The sequence below is a fragment of the Condylostylus longicornis genome, unplaced genomic scaffold (genome assembly GCF_029603195.1).
Source record: "Condylostylus longicornis isolate FDR11 unplaced genomic scaffold, ASM2960319v2 ptg000028l, whole genome shotgun sequence".
NCBI classification, from domain to species: Eukaryota; Metazoa; Arthropoda; class Insecta; order Diptera; family Dolichopodidae; genus Condylostylus; species Condylostylus longicornis.
In genome coordinates, this window is record NW_026577997.1 from 2,808,364 (window position 1) to 2,829,936 (window position 21,573).

At 29.1% G+C, this 21,573-nt stretch overlaps 1 long non-coding RNA gene across 2 annotated transcripts in view; it reads left to right on the forward strand.

Moving 5' to 3' along the window:
- The window catches only part of LOC129607801 (uncharacterized), a 120,098-nt gene that overhangs the window by 35,807 nt on the left and 62,718 nt on the right, over nucleotides 1-21,573 (forward strand). Inside the window, exon 3 of one of the 2 annotated variants that reach the window (XR_008696847.1) lies at nucleotides 7,492-8,019. The exons of the other annotated variant lie outside the window; for it this stretch is intronic. This is a non-coding gene — a long non-coding RNA (uncharacterized LOC129607801). Of the gene's footprint in view, nucleotides 1-7,491; nucleotides 8,020-21,573 lie in introns of those variants that run through there. 2 annotated transcript variants of the gene reach the window in all.

The window sequence follows — 21,573 nt, forward strand, 5'->3', positions numbered from 1 at the left end:
CCAGGATGATTGAGAAAAAATAAAATATTTACTTTGGAATGTGCCAGGATAATTGAATAAAAATAAAGTATTTAGTCTTATTTTCATGAAATCAGAATGTACGATTACACGTGGGCAGTCTTTTCTGGCCCAGGACTGCACACTCTCATAGATAGTTGTAGATTGTAGATCTGTACAAGGGAGGCAACAGTGCACCGCGACTACGTATAAGGACCTATTATGCGCCCCCTTCTGAGTGCGGGGCATGCTCTACAAAACACGAACGAGACCCACCCTCCTGATGAACTCAAGCAACTTGTGAGGACCGGAAGATCGTAACTCCACCGCCGCTAGAGCAAAGCCCCCCAGCACCCTCCTATGAGCGAGAGCATCACACTCCTCCAAAAGGTGCACCGAGGTTTCCCAATCATTCCCACAGAATCTGCAAGTATCCTCATTTACAAGGCCCAGCCGACTGAGGTGCCCCATAAGTTTGCAATGACCCGTCAAAATACCGGTGAGGATTCTCACCTGATTCTTGCCCATCCGAATAATTTTCTTAAATCGCTTGTGGTCATAATCTCCCAGAAGCTCCTTAGATTGCCGCAGTCTCGGAAGACTTCTCCAGCGCTCCGACTGCCTTCTTTCTGATTCCTTCCTTATTTCCCAACGGATATTATGTTGTCTGATTCCGCAGAAGGACTCCGGCCCAAGAAGAAGTGTCTTTTGCCTTCTCCTTGCAAGCGCATCAGCGGCCTCATTTCCTTCTACGCCCACATGGCCGGCACCCAACAAATTGTGACCCGGTTGCGCCTGTCCAATTCATTGAGCTTCTCAAGACAGCCCCATGCTGCCGCGGGCGATCCTGAAAACGAGTTCAGCGCTCCGATCGCAGTCCGGCTATCTGATATAATCATTTTCTTCTTTCCCCGATACCCCCTTTCCAAACTGAATCAGACGCACAATTTAATGGCGTGCAACTCGGCCTGAACCTTCTTTTTATGTAAATTTCCTGAGATTTTTTTATCTGATCATACCTGCAATTAAACAGCAATACATCAGTGAGAATTTATGTACCTGGTTCCACATTCTCATACCCTGCTAAAAATATACCCGTATTTATTTCCAATTAAGTGCGTAGGCACTTAATTTAAGTTCAAATAAATGCTTCAATATTAGAAAGCAAAAGCGTAAAAGTAGAAGAAGTCCGGTTGTGTGTGAGACAAATTAATTTTTTAATTAATTTAAAAAAAAATGAATTTAAAATAATAATATTTTTGTATTTAAGGTTAAACTATTAGAAATAAATCTAGCATAGTTAGAGAGTTTGAAGTGGAAATTGTTTATTTTTAATTTGCCATCTGTTCTGTTACCGCAATAATAATATTGTTGCTCTTATAGTGCAAGAATATTAAATTTATTTATGGTTTTCATATGAATGCCATTATTCCATTCTTTAATATTTTATATCGCACTATTTCACTCTCTTTACTCTTTTATATAGGTTGTTGTCTTTTTTTTTCTCTTTCTTTGTGGCAATCTCAATATTTTATTAAATTTTCAACTCTATACATTTTATTCAATTGTTGTTGTTTTTGTTATTATTTTCTAATATGGTTTGAGTATTTTATTTACGCATACTTGAAGATTGTCATATCACATATAAATATTATTTATTCAATGATGGCAAATGATGATGAGCAGTTTCAAAATAATAAATTCCATTATAACAGATGATTGTATAAAGTGATTTAGATAAGGGGTACGATGTGAGGGTAAAAAAAATAAAAGAGAACAAATAAAAAAATGTTCACTTGAAATAATATATTGCAGTGTGTGTATGTACTCATTTTTAGATTTCTTATGAAATTTAGTTAGTACGATTACATGCGTGGCTCGATAAAATGATTTGCTTCAGTGGGTGAATTTTGCATTCGGTATTTGAATAAAGCATGTATATGAAGCAAGTTCGGACATTTTTGATATCTTACATAAATACTCCAAAACTAGTGAAAGATATCAGGAACCTAGGTTTGGTTAGGTTAGGTTGCACGGCCCCCCGAAGGGTACACCTAGGCCATCAAAGCCCGTTGTGACGCCGCTGGATCCTCCTTCTCTCCCTCATTAGAACCAGTCCGAGTTCCTCAGAAACCGGCCAAGATCCCTAGCATTTACATTCGCTAGGTCCGTAGCCCGCTCAAAAAAGTGGGACCCAAGAAACCTTCACTTGGAGTTCGCCAACGCCGGACACGAGCATAGCAGGTGGGTCACCGTTTCCTGCTCCTCCTCGTCACCGCAGCTCCTACAGAGATCGCTTGTGGGCGGCCCATCCTCCTGGCATGATCGCCAATCAGACAGTGTCCTGTTAAAACCACTATCACTGCGCCAATATCCTCTCGTCGGAGAGATATTAGATCCCTTGTATCAAGAACCTAACTTAAAAATACCTTTAGCTCACATTATTTCTGTTTTTCCTACAAATTATTTGAAAATACAATCATTCTAAAACATTCCGTTCGTATAATTTTAACTAGACTGTACAAAATATTTTATGTTTCGTTATGAACTCTTCGTGTAACATTATAAAACGAAAAAAATAAAGGATAATATTAACATATTGTTAAAATAAACTGGAGCATGCATAATATTAAAGCCACATTTAAAGTTATGTGGGAAACTTATGTACCTACATAGTTTGGTATTAATGTGCAAAACTATGTATAATACATATTATGTATATATTTGCATATTAGTGTTTATATATGGTGTTATGAAAGACATTTATCAGTGTATAGAATTTAAATTGTGTGGATATTTTTTTTTGATATTGTAAGACAACATATTGTGCTATTGGTTGTACTTTTTTTCTAAATTTTTATTGAGCTTATTTTATTCTTAGAATATAAAATATTTTGTAACTAAAAAGTGGCATTACGATTTTTAAGAAAGTAGTCGTTGGATTGCGCTCTTAAAAATTGTCTTTATGCTTGCATTATTTGGGATGATTTTAATTTGACTGCTTAGTGAGGTATGTGGAGAACAATCAAATTTCCATAACAACCAAGCTAGGAATATTCCGGTCATTCGTAAAATCGGTTCTATTTTACAGCGAAACATGGCAAACATCAAAATGCGTCAGCTAGAAGTTACAAGTATTCTCCACCTCAGATTAACATGCCAAATATTTTAGTCAATTAAGACCTCTGGATAATAACAAGTGGTTCCTCCGTAAGTAAATATGACGAAAAAAGTAAAGATCAATCCGATACAGTCTAAGCTTGGAGTGAAAGCCACATGAATTAAGAAGACCCAGATGCCTCAGGAACACTTGGCGTAGATCGGTAAAGTCAAAACTGGAAGAATCACGTCCAAAATCATGTCAAGAGAAGTAAATAGCAAAACAATAGAACGAGATGGAGGTGTTAAGCAGAAGTCCTATCCTCTCCCAGCTCAAAAGAGTAAGGAAAGGGGGAAGGGAAATCGCCATTAAGGTTAACTAACATATTTGTACTCTGTCAAAAGAATAATTTCTAACCCTAAAATTAAAATTTTAAACCAATACTTTTAAACGTCATTAATATTTAGAAAAAATTTTTTTTCTAAAATATTTTTACAATTTTCAAGAACGCTTTAATTTGCAAAAATATTCATGAATGAAAATTATTTTGATATTATAGGTATACTACTTAATTGCATATTTTTAGGGACACGTAGACTATAGTCATAAATTGCTTACTCCTACCTTGAATAAATGATAAATTTTTGATTTAATTATATTTTGTGTATTCGCGTGGAAAAAAGAAAATTATTATTTTTCGGTTGATTGAAAAGGATGAGACGAAATTTTTCTTTTTTCAATTTTGAACCTTTTTTAACGTTTTGTGTTAAATTTTTTGGTTTTCAATTCAAAAGTAGACAAGTTTAATGAAATTATAATCTAGAACTAAATGCGGTCTGAATGAATTCCTTAAATGAAGTTTGAAAACCTAATTGTTGCCCAGGATAAAAGTCTAACTTTATGGTAATTCAAATTCAATTCATATGCAATTTTCGTTGAAAAATACAAAATCAACTAAACTGCATTTGTTGAATGTGAACCTTCATTTGGAAACTATTTAATACAAAAATAATTACTTTACACACTCCCACTTGCTAAATATTTACTATACAACATAGCCTTCATCAGCAAGGATGTTAAAAAACTTAAGAAACATGAAATTTTATTTCAAAGATAAAATCATGAAAAATGCAAAACTAATAACCTTTGTGGTATTTGGAGAGCACAAAATATTATGCAAAATTTCTATAAATTTATTTTAAACTGGCATGTATGTGTGCTTGTCTCTAAAAACGTATATGAAACTTGTTAAATTCACATACAAGTTATTAGTATTCAAACTTTATAAAATAAAGTTTTCAAATCTCTTTATTGATTTCGACATAGAATGTAGTATATTTGTTAACTTTCAAAAACTTAATTGAAAATGAGGGACGGCTGAAAGAATGAAAACATATAAAATTGCTAGTTTAAAAGTTTCTCTTCTCATGAAACATGTCAAAAGCTTAAATATTGTTCGAGTGTATTTTCTAATAGCTTGTAAGAAATTTTTAAATAAGTGTTTTGAGTAAATTCTTTTAAAAGTAAATATTATGCAAATTAATTGGCAAATACTGTCATGCTGGAATAAAATTTAAGAATATTTGTTAAATATTTCATTAAATAGTTTTCTTGGTTATAAAAACATTCCAAATATTTTAAAAAGAGTGTGAGGATTATTAAAAGTTCATTGAATTTATTATTTTGTATAAGAAACTGTTACGACAGGAATCCAACTGCATAACAGTAAATTGTGTTGTAATGCTAATTTGGAAAAAAAAATTTCATTCTTAATTTGATTTCATGTCACTAAACTTCAAAGAGTTGATGTTTAAAGAGATGTTAATCTGTGAAAATTACTCGGACCAATTGTTGAAAATCCGAAGAATTGATTTGTTGATGGCAAATTTTCCAGGGAAATCCCCGATTTTTTTTGCACATGTTATATTGTCGCTCAATTATCTTTCATTATAAAGTTTTTCACCAGCTTTTGATTGGCAAGTGATTTTTCTTACATTTTTAAGTTTTAAAAAAAATAATGAACCACTAAAAGAAATTTTGTAAAGAACAAAAGAAAAGGAAACAAAAATAATAACAACTTATGGCGGTTTAATCATTGACCTTTTGTGGCTTTTGTAGTGATTATGGCGTTTTTGTGTAATCTTCATCCTAACCACATTTTGATTTTTTAATTTCCACTCCACTTTATGCCAATAAACTTCTTCGCAGTGCTTTTTTTTATATTTAATATTCATTCAAAAGGAAGAACTTTGAAAATAAGTCTGCTATCGAGATTTTTCATTGTTTCCCACATTGTTCCTCTCAAACTTTGTAATTTTTTTATTCTTTTGATTTTTATTTTACTTTTTATTTCATTATTAAACAAAGAATAAAAGAGAAAGAATATTTTGATTTAAGTACATAGATATTGAGAGCATGTCCAGAACAAAAGTTCGTATTTTTTTAAAGAGAAAAATAAGCAGAAATTAAAAAGTTTTACAAGTTTAACATGAAAGTAAGAAAAATGTAAAAAATAAATAAAAAGTACATGAAATGAATGTAATCGAATCATTCGATCATAACTACCATGACATGTGGATTAAATTTGAGATTTACACCATTGTAATTCTAAATGTAATCCTACTTTTGTTTCTTGCTACAATATTCTTAATTGTGAAAAAGTAGAAAAAAACTTGAAAATTTTTATTTAATTTTGAAATTTTATGGTATATACGAAATGTTAATCGTAATCGCACATTGTGATTCAATAAGGACTCACAGCCCAAAAGAACTGTGAGGAAGAACTATATAGGAAGAACTGTGGAAGAAAAAAATCGACGGCCGAATTGATTCTAATAAATTTACTTTTATTTGTAAAGTAAATCACTCCACAATATTGCAAAACAGAGTCTTGCACACTTGTTTCAAAACTCAAGAAAAATCACAAATTCTTCAACAAAAGTGTAAATTTGGTTCTTAGCAGGAACTATCTTTCTGGAGTTTGATATTCCTGATTCAATTGAATTCAATTGAAGTTTTTTAGAAAATAGAAAACTGACTAATGTTAAAGGTTAAGTTTCAGGATTCTGATTCAGTTAAGTCCCTGGTGAACCATTTTTCGGATTAGACTTTAATACCCCTTGCATTAGTTTGTAAATTAAATGAAAATCCTATTAGATTTTTCTTAAAGTAAAGGCCCCAGTAACTCTGTAGTAAATAAAGTTTTAATTTTTTGGTCTTTGATTCTTTAGAAGCGCTCAGCTTAATAGCCTGTTGATTTTTTCTTGAAAATGAGTGGAATTGTAAAATTAGACGCCTGGAGTAAATATTCATGAATTTTCCAAAAACTCACCAAAATAATGTTGGACATAAACTTGTTTGAAAATTCATTCAGCACAATCTTGAATGAAATTTAGCATGATTGCGATACTTCTCTTATATCTGTGTGCTCTTTCGTCGAAAAAAAATTTGTTAAGATCAGGAATGTGAAATGGCCTCAGATTACAAAAGTTACAAAGTTTTTTTTTGATTTTACTTGTTCTCTTAATTCTTTCCATGACATTTACATTGTATTTCAATAATTTTGTATCCAGCCCATTAAATTTGTTATAAAATTTTTATATTTTATAAGGAATATACGTATGTAGGTATTTGCGTGTATGATATAACAATAAAAATATCACAAATTTGAAAAGTTTTTTCGAGTGTGTACATTTGAATGATAACAAAATTTTTGAATTTTTATCTGAATTGAAATCTAATGTGATTTAGAATTCTTAATATTGTTATACTTGTAAGATTTACAATAGAAAATTTGAAATTTGTTGAAAGAATATTCGAAAATTTTTACTTTTAATAGTAGAATTAATAAAATATTTTAATTTATTCATAAAGACTATGTGTAAGTTGTGGCCAATGATATTGGTTAACTTTTTAACATTAAAATAATTAATTGAATTTGTATAATAATGGGATTGTTTATTGGGGCTTTTGTAAGAATAATTTGATAAATTTGGTTAATGAATAAATTAAGTAGGTTTTCTTCCATTAATTTTAATTGTTGTTTTCCTAATATTTGGTAAACTAGGAATCGAAAATGTTAACTTTTTACTAATTTGTTTTAATAAGTATGGTTGGTTGGTTGTGAATTTTATGAAAATTACAAAAATAAATAGTTGTTTGGAATTGAAAATGACCTACATATTTGCATCTTTCCGAAGTTTTAATATTTACGGATGCCTAAGTTGCAGAACTCTTTAGAGAAAACGAGGGTATTATACGAGCTATTGTTATTGCATTTAAAATGATCAGATTACAGTGACTCTTAGTTTCATACAAGTAACCCCCGTCTGATAAAATTTCGGCAAAAATATTAAAAAAATTCAAAACTAATTTATTTTTTTTTTTCATTTCAGGTAAGGAAAAAACTATTACTATATATTGATTGTGTGGGTAAGAGAATTTCATGGTATTCAAACTATGATAACTAAAATATTTGTTGAAAATTTTAATCAAATCTTAGCCGCGAAAATCATGTTATAATTAAAAGAATATACCGTCCTGAAATGATTTCTGCGAACGCCATAGTGACACAAAGGAGGAGAAATGGTGACCCATTTCTTATACCCATATATAGCAATGGCGAGCTCCAAATTTCGTCTAATTTCTGTCAGCGTGCTACGGACATAATGAATGTAAATGTTATGGAACCTAACTGGATTTTAACGAATTCAGGGTGGGTCGAATCTAATCTAATCAGGCGTTACTACAACTCTAAGTTGACTTAGTGTACAATCCAATCTATAAAGTAGATTTCAGTGGATTAAGATCCGATTGATGACTACAAAACTTTCATCAGTTTGTTTTTAATTGATCGTCAATAAAAATAAAAAAAAAAACATGAGAAAAAACCAAAAACACCTTCTCATTATAAAATTTTCAATTTTTTTTTGTGTCTACAAAATAAATTAAAAAAAAATTTTTACCACATTTGGAAATTATTTTTCAGACCAAAATTATTTACAATGATATTAATTATGAAAAAAACCCGAATTTAATATTTTATTACAAAATTAAATTTTAAATGACACAAAATTGTTGAAAAAGAAAAAAAAATTAATCAATTAGCAACAAATCAAACCCATAAATGAATAAGTGTGTGTAAACACTTTGACCACAAATAAAATTATTTTTAATATTTTTATTGCCAATAATTGTAAAAATAAAAAAAATTTGTTCCGCATTTAATAATGCCTTTTACCCTAAAGTAAATAATTTTTTTTTTAGTTATTGATGCCTGCTATACTTAGTAAGTTAATAAAATAGAAATTTCGAAATTAGTGAGTTATTTTGCCCCAACTCGTTCTAGATTTGTTAAGTGAAAACATTTAGAATCGTCTTAAATTTGTTGACCAAAAATTATCTATAGGTTAGGTTAGATTTGTAAAGGTAGACGTCCTCCTCAGACCAGATTACTTCAGTCACAAAAACTTATTGTAACTTCCCATCGATTATAAAGCGCCAGTTAGACCTATAATCCTCACGTAATTACTGATTCGGCCAAGCCCAATACTTAACAAAAGCAGAGAACATGCTCAGTCATCTCATTTTCATCATGGAAAAATCTACACAAACAGTCCCAATATTGTCACAGTTCGTGCAAGTGATAATCCAATGTCATTTATAACTTCGAAGCTTTGTTTTTTCGTCCATCTTTCCAGGGTGAAATGGCTAACCAAATGGAATTGATTTGCTGTTGACAACTGTGTTGTGGTGAAATACGTGTGAAGTGTCAAAAATAACAACACAAACAAATATCATTTTAAAAATTTTGGTTCAAACAGAAAGTGTTAATTTGTGCTGCAAACCAAACATTATTTTTTTCACTTAAACCCTAATTTTCTTGTTTTTTTGACATTTTGTATTTAAGAGTATGTCACTCCTTGTGGCAAGAGTTCTGTGTTATTTTAAGTTTGTCACCGTAATTATAGCACTTTCTCCATTAACTTAATAACGTTTTTAACTGGAAAAAAATTTTTATTTTTCCACACGAAACTTGCTCTCTCTTTTCCGTTTTAATATTTATTAAAAAATGCAGTTATAGAATTTTTTTTGTAGCATTTTAAAATTACAAATATTTAGGTTAATTAGGTGTATAGTGAAATTATTTTGGTGAAACTTTTAAAAAACTTTCATTTTAAAATCATTACAAATTTTATTATAAAATTTCTCGTAGAGCATCATGAAGAAACGTAGATGCGTCATTTAAGTGAGAGAATTTCATGTACAGAAAATAAAAGTTTATTTTATAATTTAGAAAATGATTTTAAAATGTTCTTGTTCTTGGAAAATTTTTGGTTGAAAAGTTTTTAATTTTGTTGGTAACTAAGATTGCATTTTAAAACACCAGAGAAAACTAATTAAAAGGTGGCGGCGTTTTGAAGTTTTTGACTATTACTAAATTTAATGTGTTTAAAATGTGATGCGTTAAAAAAATTTTTGATATTTTTTCATTTGACATACCAGCTAAATGTCAATTGATTTTTATTTGATTGAATGTCAAAACGCTACTTGGCGCTTTTCAGAAAGTGGCTAAAGTTTCTGGCATTTACATTCGCCAAGCTCGTATTTCGTAAATAGAAAATGACTCAAGACATTTTCGCATGTTCAAGACATGTGCCAAAGCTAGATATGAGCAAATGAGATGGATTGCCTTCATCATATCCTTACCGCAGCAACTACTATAGAGACTATGTGCAGGACAGCCCATCCTCGTGGCGTGTCTACCAATAAGATAATGCCTCGTTATGGCTCCTACCGAAGACATTACATTCCCAGTGCGACACAAATTTAACCCTGACCACAGTTCTCGGTCGCATGCGGTTTCGCTCACGCATCTACGGTTAGGGTAGACAAAAGATCCCAAATGAAATTCAAATCCTTCCAAATCATATCAAGCGTAAATTAACTCGTCAATTGCATTAATTAATCCGTAGCAACAGAATTGAAATCTCTGACATGTGTTGCTTTCTCCAAAACAAAATTTACGGACTTCTAAAATATAAGATTTTTAAATTTTGCTTTCTATTTTAAAAGATTTTTCATCAAAAAAACTTCTCTTTAATTTTGATTGCATGTTTAACTTCAATCAAGCCCTCCAACAACATTTCTGCTTCTACATTTTTCTAAGTTTAAATTTCTCCGGGTTTAAAAATTATTTTCATAGTGCCATTAAAACAATTAGAACCTCAATTAAATGAAAACATTTTGAGAATAAATTTTAATTTTTCTTTTTTACATGACAAAAGGTCATTTCCAAATTGAAATTGTGTTAAAATTCAAAGTTATAATGGAAAATTAAATAAAATAAAGTAGTTAAGAAAAAGTTAATAAAGTAAATAAATTTTAAAAGTAAAATCCAAGCGGGTAATGATCATAAATTCCAAACTTAAATCCTAGAGCTTGATTCTATATACATGTGTTTAATTGAAGGAAGCATTCACAATGTTTGTTATGTTCAGACTATTTGGGTATGAGCGATATTTTTATATAACGTATGATTGTAATTGTGTGTATATGAAATTGTATAGGAAATGTTAATTAAAAACTATAAACTTGTACAAATTTACAAAATTTCTTTAGCCCACCATAAAAATAATTATATTGTTGGTAAAAAACATTTTCTATGGCATTATAATTTTAATGAGATTTTAAGGACGGTGTTCCGTTTCTTGTAATGTGGAATATGCCGGGAAACATCCTGGAGGAAATAATATAACTTGCTAACAAATATTGATTGTGTCGAAAGTAAAAACTTGTCGGCCTGCTTCTGCAAAAAGCGTGGAGAATTATGTCTTACACATACTTTTATTTCTCAAGCTAAGTTTGAGATCGTTGAATAGTGAGTCTTATTGAATTAAAGGTCTGAAATAGAAATTTCAAAAAACCACACGAAACTTTCGTACTACAACAATAAATTTTCTGAAGAGAACTATTAGATATATTCCGTACTAAGACTCTAAAGTTAGAGCGAACCTTTGTGCCTTCATACAAATTGCTGAAATAAAACTTTCTTAACCTTTCCTTTGACTGGTCCTTGATAGACTGTATACCTATTGACATAAGGCTATGCCGTCCAAACTGGCTTTTATTCAGTGAACAAATTATAAGAATGATATATACTATATCGTGAGTATAAGGCTGTAATCGCCGACCAAACTGTCTTGTATTTGTAGCGAATAGGCGCGTTCTTAGGGTATGAACTCCGCCTAAATGTAAGAATTTAAACAATCAGAGTTTTTCACTCGTTATAGAGTATTTTTTTATCTCATAGACACCTTGTATTCTATGAACAGAAGATTATGTGCTTTTTTTTAAATATAGTGTAACTAAATACATGGAAATTATACAAAAAAAAAAGAAAAAAATGGAAAACATCCTTAAATTATACTTCATAAATTTTTTAAATGAATACTTTACTTCCTTAATTTCAAAATCATTGTACAAAACAACAAAATAAAATATCAAAACAAGAGCCTGTTACAAAAACTAAAGATATTCATGCCAAGAAATTTAAAAATTCGAAAAAGAAGAAGAACGTAAGGATATTTTCTTACTTAAGTTCATTTTACAAACTCAGTTACTTAAGAAAGAATTGGGTGGAGGGGATTAAAAAGCAACTTTTATTTTAAAATTCTTAATGAATTTGACTTTTAAATTATAAGAAATGTATGTTAAAATTTCATGTAACAACGATACATAAGTAGTTGTAAATTTTATTTTTTTGACTGAAAAATTCTGGCATAATTTTTATGCAGGATATGCAATTAAAAATCATTTAAAGCTTTAAATATGCTTGTAATTAAATGTATTTAAGATAAAAGATATTAAACGGTAGATGAAGAGGGCCTAGTACTCAAATCCCAATTTTACCGTTGCTTGTCTAATGCTGAAATATTGTAGTAATCACTGGAATTCATTGTAGGCTAGCATCCACTGTTGGTGCAAACTAGCTATGCCAAATCTTACAACAAGCCCTGCCCTTGGTAGACACCAAAGAGCGAAGCAAAATCTTATAAACATTTTCTAGAATCCCCTTTGTTCTGGTAGTAGTAACTCAAAATGACATCTATTATTATATCTAAGTAAAAAGTGACTCATCTGAGAATCAGATCCCTTTTGTTCTTAAAGATCAGTGCCTTATCGTTAAACCTGACATTATGTCTGTCGTTAACAACTGTACATAACCAGCTTAACCTCGTTATAGTTGATTAAATGTAATGGCTGCCGAATGAAGAGCACCCACAGGGTCATCATAAATGTGGTACGGATGGAATCAGTTCGGCACGCTTGCGTTTTCTTCCATTCCATTTTATTCCGCGATATATGTTGTAAGCAGAAGCACAATGTATATAACCACAGATCTGTCTAAGGATCTGTTTGTGCCTTAATTCTTACCAAAATGGTTTCTGCATTTGTAAAGTATAGCCCTCTCATTAAATCTATTTATATTGATTTTTCAAATCAGTCTAGTGTTCATAGTCACTCCCACATATTAGTCCTTTCTTTGAAAAACAACAGGCAATGCTTTTGTTTGCGCTTATGTTTAATCTAATCTTTTACTCGGCAGTCTACATGTAATCCTTATTTAGTTCTTCTAGTACAGCTAGGTTCGGTGTAATGTGAGCAGTTTTAATAATATAGTCAAGTAAAATGCCGGCAGTCAACCAGAGAAAATCAATAAATTACACTTTTAATTTTTTCCTCTCAGTGTATGTTTGGCCATTAAAAAAATATAATTTAATAATTAAAATTATTTTATTTACAAAATTATTGTTTATTGATCACAAAAAACGATTTTATAAAATTTATTTATTACAAAATTTACTCCCACTCTCAATAATTCTCCGGTCTCTGCAATATTTTGCCAGAAACATAACACAAAATTACAAATCCAGAGATAAATTATTAGTGTCACCCCAGCTTAATACAAAAAATATTAAAAAAGAGAGGAATGAGCATTGGAGCGTAATAATGAAAATCGAAAACTATTATTAGCCACCCCTTTTTAAATTTATTATTGGACAATAGCATAGCCCTTTCGTATATTTCGAAAATCTTTGAAAATTTTCCATATAAAAATGTAACAAAAATTTTATAAAAAGCGGAAAAACTATCAGAATATGCTTATACCCTTATTGTTTTGCCATGTAGCAATAATCTACAACAATCAACAACAGGATAACAAAATAACAGCATAGGGAATGAACCCACAAAAATAAAAGAATTATTATATTCCCATGTATGGTGTCAAAGTTAACAACAATAACAATACCAATGGCAACTATTTTTATTACCCTTTTTTCTCTCATTATTATGTGAATGCGAATGTGTGCGTGTATTTGTCTCTGGTATCGGCTACCCTATATGCATTAAATGTATAACGTATTTGTTAATTCGTCAGGATAACATTTTCCAATCGTTTAATAAACCCATAAACATAATTTTATGGTCAATTTTTAATGTTTTTCTTGTTTATGTTTTGTTGTGTTTGTTTTCAGAATTTTTTTCTCTTTTGTGCCGTTTTTACAATTTTATTATTGTTTTTTTTTTACATTTATTGTTATTTTTGCAGTCCACTCTACTACACAAAATTTTGTCTCTTTTTTTTTGGTGCTTTGCACATAATTTCTACTCTCTGTGCATTCATAAATATTTTTTTGGTGTTTTCCTCGTTCTTCTATGTTTTCGATTCCTCTTGTTTTTCGTTAAATACTGGAATGTCCTTAGGATCTGTTAAATTTATGTTCAAAGAATAAAAACAAATAAAAGAAAGAAAGTGTGCTAAAAAAAATACAAAAAAAGTATAAAGAAAACAAAACAAAATAGAAAACAAGAGAGAAAAAAAGACTCTAGGGAGAAAAATGAAAATTATAATAATAAAAAAAAAAACAGCTTAAAATATATCGGGTTCAAGCTGTTAATTTTTCCTTCTCTTTCTTCTCTCTACTTGTTTTCGTTGTTGTTTTCTATCACTTTTATCATTTGTGCTACCACCATTACATTGTATTCATTCTTAACTCATATTATCGTTTATTGCACTCATATGAATTGATGTATTTTTGAGTGTGAATAGCTACATATAAGAAAATTGTTATCACATTCGTAATGAGAAGGATTGAAGGGTTTGGATATTTAAAATTTAAGAAGCCATGAGAATCGAAATTTTGAAAGGAAACTGATTTCACAATTGGAAAGGGTGGAAAATTTCAATCAAAATGTGAGGACTCGCATGATGTCACTCAACTCCTCTTTATTGTACTCTACGTACTCTAAATACTGTACGCAATTTGGAATCTATAAGGCAAAGGTGTGTTACTATTTAGATTATAGCTATCCTAAGACAGAGAACTCAGAAGTTAAGTAAAATTTTAAGTTAAGTTCGGATCACAATTAGAGACCTAAGAATAAGAATAATATATTTTTTAGTATGTAGATTTTAAGTTAAGTTCGGATTACAATTAGAGACCTAAGAATAAGAATAACATATTTTTTAGTACGTAGATGATTTAAGGTGCTTTAAAAGAAATTCATTATACTTTTGGCTAAGTAAAAATGTAATTGAAAAGATGGTCTATTGGTATATCGGAAAAATTACAATTTGATAACTTATAAGAGCAATAAGCGCAAAGCAGTTTCAATAATATGGAAAGAAAAATCCGGCGGTACTGCAACGAAATTGGTTGATCTAAGAATACCTTTTTAGAGCCGAATCGACCCAATCCCCTTAATTAAGAAGGAGTGACTCTTACAATGGAGAAAGATCAGTAACCCTTGTATTTGTCTAGTACCACATACTATATTGGGTAGTGGTTAATTGTCATATTAGAAGCCTTATTTTGCTCCTCCTTCCAATTAGTTACCTAACTAAATTTAGCAAAAACGATTTTCCTGGGACCATAATTAATGGTAAGCATCCAAGAATTCCATGATTCCCTTAACTTAGAATGTAATATCTATAAGATCTTATAGTTGAACAGAATTCTTGCAATTGTTTTAGGTCTCCATTCAGTATTCTACTAAAAATTTTCATTGTTTTTTATTTTTGAAATTGCTATGCTTATTGATCCCCCCCCCCCCCCCATCCCTCTTTTAGATTTTAATTTCTTTCTGACACATAACACTAAAATGTATTCGAAAAAAATATTTAAAAAAAAATGTTAAAAAGAAAAAGGATAATATTCATTGTACCACCTAAGGATATAACAATATTGCAGCAAATATTCACAATGGTGCTTTTTTTTTTGTTTCGAAACCAATTCAATATATAAAGGATTTTTAGTAGTTTCTAGTTATAGGGCATTAAGTCTGAAAATTTATAGTGTGTTTTTCAGTATAAAAATGTTGTGATTATTTTCTCCTGTTCTTTTATACTTTAGGATTTTTTTTTCAACTGTGTAAAAATATCCTTGTAAATTTTTTAGGATTAATTGTAATAAACATTGTGCTATGTAAGGGAAGAGATTAATTTCTATCTGCTTTTGTGCCGGAGTTGTTTGTTATATTAATAATTACTTCTTTTTAGTTATAGAAGCATACTAAATGAATTTTTGTTTTTTGTCCACTAGTTATAATTATTTCGCTTGGTATACAACAATAATATTTTCAATATTTTAAGTACTTCAATCTAGACTAACTAATTTTTTTTTTGTCAGTGTATTTTGTTAGTTTTCTATTGAGCCGTTTAACTGGTTTTCTTTTTTTTGTGTTTTGTTGAAAGCAATTTGAATTTATTTGAATTTTTTCTGTTTTAGTGGAAAAAATTTTCAGACAATATTTTTAATTAATTTTTTTTTTTTCAGTGTTTGTTATTTGGTAATATTTTAAATGAAGTTTTTATAGCTTTTTAATTGTTATTAAAAATAATTTTAAATATAATTTGGTAGAGAAATAATGGGCATCTTTTAAAGAGTCAGGGGTTTAGAGAAATTTGGTCCCGGAGTTGCCCATTCTCATTAGAATCATTTCAGTTTTTAAAAAAGCCAATTCTTCTGGCGGCCTATCTCCGTAATGTGAGTAAGACTTTAACTACCGTTATTCTAACCTACATTCCTATTCAACGAACAAATTTCTTATTTTAATATTTTGATGCAAGATGTACCAAAGAATTTTCAAATTGTACTAATTAATTTTCCATTCCAATTTTTTTTTCTAATTCGAAATTTCCCAAGTTATTTGGGTGCGTTAGCCAAAAAAGTTATGATTTGTGGTAAGAAAAAGCCATCCAACATTTTTTTTAAATAAAATTTTTTTTTTTTAAATAAACATTTTCATTATAATTGCATATTTATAGGCAAGTTCTGTAAATAATTTCCTATAAAATATTGAAATTAAGGTTGTATTGTAATTTTTTATCAGAAAACTCTTGTTATTCTTCCATTTGCAACAAATTTTATAATAAAAATTATAGGGTTTTCACATACTTAGACAAAATTATAAGAAATTTCAAACTAAATTCTTATCTTTAAAATGTATAGACTTAGAAGAAGAAAAATAGAGAATTTCCTAACGAAAAATTCATGAAAATCTCGCAATTTCTTTAGGGATGTAATATTCATTTGTAAATTTCCTTAAATATTAACAATTTGTGTGTGTATATTCAAAGATTAATAGCTATAAATTTGTAAAAAGGGAAAGAAAAATCTCTTGTAGTATGGTAGAAATCTAGAAAATTATTTTCATTACATAAATTCATATTAGATTTTTCATAAAATATCCTGTTTTTCTATTTCTGATTTTTGTAGGCTCTCATTCCTGTTATTTTCGTTTTGTTCATTTAATCCTCATTTGAATTATTTGTGCCTGTATACCAGTTAGTATATGTGTATAATACATTGTAGATTCTTATGTGAAACAACAATAGTAACCACAAAAATAGATAAACTCAACATTACAGTAAATCGGAATCCTTTTTGATTTTTCCCAATTTTGTTATTATAAGGAAATTTAGCATAAATTATTTTAGCATAGTAGCTATATGCAAAATGAACTCGAAAATTATTACATACAGAATATACAGAAATTCACAATATAAACTCTAGATTCATCAATAAAATTGAAAAAATTCACAATAATTTAAAAGGTTTGGATTAAACAAAACCATTTCAAGTTTTATTCGTGTAAGTTTTAGGAAATTCTGTAAGAGACTGTGATTAATGAACTATTTTAGCAAATGTTTTGAATTGGTCTAAGGGAAAATTTTTTAGGATTTTTAAGATTATTATTTTTTTTCAAGTTTTTTGTGCGAATCACACATTTATTCATTTAATAAATTACTCCATCTGAATGTAATTTTAAATGAATTTTAAAAATTCACAAATTTGAGGCATTAGGAGTCGGCTAAAAGTAGTAATTATGCTTGGCAGGTTCCGTGTAGGAGCGAGTTTTCTTGTTCAGTAACATGTGATATTTTAGAATTTATTTTTTTTAATACACCCCAATTCCTTCCATTAAAAAAAATTTTAGTTTTCTACTTTATCTTTTGATTGGCTTTTTCTTTCTTTTTCCAATTTTACACTTAAATTTTATCATTTTGCTTTTCTGAATGAGCATTTTGTTTTTATTTTTTATTTTTTATCACTTACCTATAAGTTAAATGCCACTTTTCCTTTTTCCCTTATTTATAATAAATTACATCCTGTTATTGACAGGAAACATTAAAAACATTTGTTTCTCTTTTTTTCTTCACACTTTCACGAGCAGTTTTTTGTAATACACAAGCTGTTGTTGTTGTTTTTGCTTTGTTTTCTCTGTTACACGTACAGTAAAACAGATGGAAGTATGAGTCTTTTTTTTAATTCCGAAAAACTAACACTACCATTTTTAATATTTTTAAAATAATTCTATTTCGGAAAAGTTTTTAAATTTTTTTGCAAAAATAGGTTTGACAAAATTAACTCGTGCGTAGAGTAGAAGAATTTTTGTAGCTGTATCCAATAATAACACAACACAATTTTGAATAATATATTATCACAAATCCTTAATATAGACTGCAGCGAGAAATGAATTCGTTTATACAGGCTGCAACCAATTGTAGGACTCCCTACTTCCCCCCCCCCCCCCCCTCCCCTCCACCCTCTTAAATTTGTTCCAGTTTTAATGATGTTGAATATCATTTATTTATTGAGCCAGTCAGTTTTTTGGTGCATAGCTAATAGTGTGAATATTGTCAATTTCGCGGCAAACTAAGCCTTTAAATAATTGCAATACTTGTTATTTTCATTTTAGAAAAAGAAATATGCGTGTTCGTGATAAGTTACACGAATTAAATCTCATCAAGGTTTTCAGATGCCGTTGCGAACCTATAGTTATTTGTTCAGCTCACTCCCTTCTTCTGTTACTACCTCCCAGTTATTAAAATTAAGGCACTTTAAATTGGATTTCAAGAGAAATATTACAACAATTTAAAATAAATTTTCCAAAAATTTTGGAAATTACAAAAATCTTTTCTTAGTAAGAAACTTTTAACAAGTAAACTGAATTTTTGAATTTTCTTTTGCAGTTCCGGTTTTGTAAACAAAATAGTTAACAAAAAAATTCATTTTTATAAATTTTTCAAAACTTTCTAACCAAAATTTTTCTGTTCGATTGCAACACTAATCCTAGAGAAAAAAGTTTATGCGAATTAAACTATAAAAATTCTTAAAAACTTCAATTTCTGTTGTACTAAGAATAACATCATTCTTAGGTAGAGAAGAAATGAGAAAAAATCTTTAATCTTTTTAAAAAGTTTTAAAATGATTTTTGTTTTTCTTTATATAATTTCCAATAGTGAAAGGATCATTCATCAATCAAAGTTTTCGTTGTATAGTGCTAAAAATTGCTTAAGTTTAGACTTGGAAAAATTATTTCAGTTAAATTCAAGTATAGTTTCTTTTCTTATAGGTTTTTTCTCATTTAAAAAATGATATTCCTGTTCAAAATTAGGTTATGAAATTTATTTTTGTATAATGTCGTTAAAAATACCAGTATTATACTTTTAACAGAATTTAAGTTGATTTAAGAGTGTAACTGATTGACTAAATGCTGTTTATGAGGTTATTGTCTGTGGTGATTTTAATATTCTCAGCTTGAGCTGGAGATATCATGACCAGAAACCTTTTATGTTTCCCCCAATCTGTAGTAGTAGGGACTCCGACATGTCTTTTGTAGATTCACTCCATTTAAATGGTCTTCTACAAATCTCATCTGTTTGCAATCATCAATCTAAGCAACTGAATTTATTTGTTATCTCGAACTCGACTACTTTTTCTATTGAATATCCCGATCCGTTGTTTAATATTGACACGATTATTTGTATTAAGTAATTTTAAATATTCTATTCTTAGATCATATCAAAAGTAGCTATTACAAAGCGTTTGGACTGTTAAAAGGCGTTAGGTAGCTCGTGATAGTAGGATGATTAAAACCATTTTCTTTTTTCCCATTTTCAATTTTTCTCCGATTTTAAAGATTAATTTCAAAAAAATTTTCTTTTCAATAATTTTTCCTTTCAAAATTTTTGGAATAACATTTTTAACAATTGAAATGTTTTTGAGATGAAAATTTTTGTTCATAAATTTTTAAATTTTTTTTTCTTTCTCTTAAAATTTTCTACATTTTATACGTGAACTTTGGTCCTCTAACATTTTCTTCTTGTTCTTGTTATAGTTAGATTTTTTCAATTTTTTGCCAACGGAACATGAATTTTTTTTTCTTTTTCAATTCATTAATGAAAGAGAGAAAGAAAATTACCGTCAAATAATCGTAAAATGTTTAGCAGAAAAATATTGCCAAATCATTAAATGGAAAATTTATTTAAAGAAAATGGAGAAAAAAAATCTATTTTAAAAAAAAAGTTATCATTAATCATAAAAAAAATTATTAAATTTGACAATGATTATGAGAAAAAATAGCAGCAAGAAGAAGGAAAGTGGATATAGAGCAAGCAAATAATGGTGTTGGGTTAAAAACGGTAATAAGCAGGATGATCCCGAATCAAACACTGTATATACTATTATAAAAGTTATTTTTATTAATAAATTGAATGAAAATTCTAATGATCCTTAAAATGGTGTTACGCGCTTAATGTATTTTCCAAAAAAAAACAGAAAAAAAAACTTATGCAATTCATTGATTTAACAAGGATTTTCTTAAAAGATTTTTCAATTTTAAAGTTTTTGGAAAGGAAGATGCAAAAGATTCTTTGTTTTCCTCTCTGTGAAGAAAGAGAATATTTTTAATTCAATTGATAAATAATTGAAATGATATTGAAGAATCATTAAAATAGCATTCATGAAGGGAAAATTTTTACTTATTGTTCGTATGTTTTTGGAATATTTTAAAAATATTAAGATATTATTGAAATAGAAGGGTTTACGAGCGTTTCTAGACGCCAAAAATTCAATAGTTAAAGCGTCCTTTTCTTCTCTGTAATTTATGGTATGTTGTACGCCAAATTCAACTCCTTGTTTTTAGTAATTTTTCTTTTTTTTCTTAGATCAAGAGCGAGCTACCGGTTTCAGAGGTCACTTGTAAGGCAGGAGAATGTAAGCTCTTACAGTCTCAATAAAGGCCCAGGACAATCAAACTTACATAACACTTCTTAATGGAATGGGTTACTAAGTAGTTAAAGAATAACGGTTAGTTTTATAGCACAATTTCGACTCGGAATATCTAAATTACATCTTTTAATTGTGTGCAAAACGAATTTCTGTTTTCGATATACTCGTGAACATTCCAAGTTCTCATTTAATATTCTAAGTAATAGTAAGTAAATAACAAAAAAAAAAAATAGTAAATAATTCTTTTTCACGCAATTTGTGGCATAAGCTCTACCATTCCAGATATAGTTTGACCATAAAACCATAATAGTGCTTGTATACAATATACAAGATCATTTATTAACGTGTTGTCCATAAAACATTCAAATTTATTTGTGTTAAAAGGAAAACCAGAAATTTTCACATAATTCTAAAACCATGTATTAAATTAATTAATGAGTTTGTAGAAAAACCTTACAAAACACACCCACACACACATGTATATGTGAACCAACATTTCTGTATGTATATGCAAAAAAAATTCTAGTTTTGTTGTCGTTTTACGCGATATTCTATATTCTCTGTGGTTGTCATATAATGAACCACAAAATTTTGTTTTACATTCAATTTTTGGAAAATTTCTACAAATTTTAATAATTTTTAATTTTCTACCGCTATTTTAAATGTCAATACGTACATAATAATATTATTGATTTCTGTTTGACTATAGTGTTTTGTGTGTGTAAGAGAAAATCAGTGAATATATTTCAAAAGATTTTTTTTGGTTGTCTACGTGGTTTTTAATGTAATATTATATTTTTGATTATATTGTGGCTGTTCAATATTATATTGTGGTATATAGGAACACTAAAATTGTATGTAGGTATGTTGATGAATTTTAAATATTTAAAATATATC